This window comes from Penaeus monodon, chromosome 32, assembly GCF_015228065.2.
Source record: "Penaeus monodon isolate SGIC_2016 chromosome 32, NSTDA_Pmon_1, whole genome shotgun sequence".
Lineage (NCBI taxonomy): Eukaryota > Metazoa > Arthropoda > Malacostraca > Decapoda > Penaeidae > Penaeus > Penaeus monodon.
In genome coordinates this window covers 23,937,073-23,938,012 of record NC_051417.1, presented here as the reverse complement: position 1 = coordinate 23,938,012, position 940 = coordinate 23,937,073, and the positions used below count along the sequence as shown (strand labels likewise).

The following is a 940-nucleotide window of genomic DNA, read 5'->3' as shown; positions in this document are numbered from 1 at the left end:
TCTTTGAAGCACAGAGAAATTGGCAATCCCCATAGAGAACGAAAATTGTTTTTTTACACCCAGTCCAGTTAAACCAGTTGCTTTATTAACCAAAAAGAAAACAATATAAGAAAATAATTTAAATGTAATGTGGATCTACATTATTAACTTCATAAAGAATGATTAAATTATTAGAGGAGAAAAAGTTTGCATTTTGGGAAATTAGGAGATCTTTTTAATAATAAGAAAATGCAAAAGCATGGTAAGTAATATGCCCAGTTTTCTGAAAATGAGGATGATGATTCTATTTAGAATTAATTGTAGTAATGGAAATTTGAAATTAGATGAATTTCATTCTTTAAATCATTGGTGTTATAATTTTCATGGTAGAATGTTGAGTATGAAACATAGTGGCTAATTAATGTTATATTTAGTTTTAGAACATCATAAATAGTCATGTTTATAGATAAGGATAACAAATGGTATCTGGATATCTTAAAAATAATACCAAAATTTCTCACAAATCCCTTCTCATTGTTTGCCTTCATAGCTGGTTTTCAGTTTTTATTTAGTTCCAGAAATTCATTTACTTCTTCCAGCCTTTAACCTCTGTGATTATTGTGAGAAACTGATCACCATTCCCACAGAACCAAGTTAGGAATAGTTGGGAGAAGAAGAAATAATGAGTGAATGATGATTACTTGCAATACAGGAGTGGTTATGGGGACCAGAGAAAGTAAAAAGGGTACATAGAGATGGGATGAGACCCCTCAAAATTGAAAAGATGATAGTGAGCAAATGATTGACTGATTTCAGTGTAAGGGGAAAAGAAGTAAGGAAAGAGAAAGTAAGAGAAACACAAATGTATATAGGAAAATGAGTTGTTAGTGAGGGTGATAGTAAAGTAGAAATAGAAAAGGAAAGGTTGGAGGGAGGCTGTAAAAAAAAATGGAAATATGAT

General features: G+C 30.9%; 1 protein-coding gene across 33 annotated transcripts in view; it reads left to right on the top strand.

Moving 5' to 3' along the window:
* LOC119593731 (myoneurin-like) overlaps positions 1 to 940 on the top strand; it is a 102,537-nt gene that overhangs the window by 7,846 nt on the left and 93,751 nt on the right. The window lies entirely within an intron of this gene.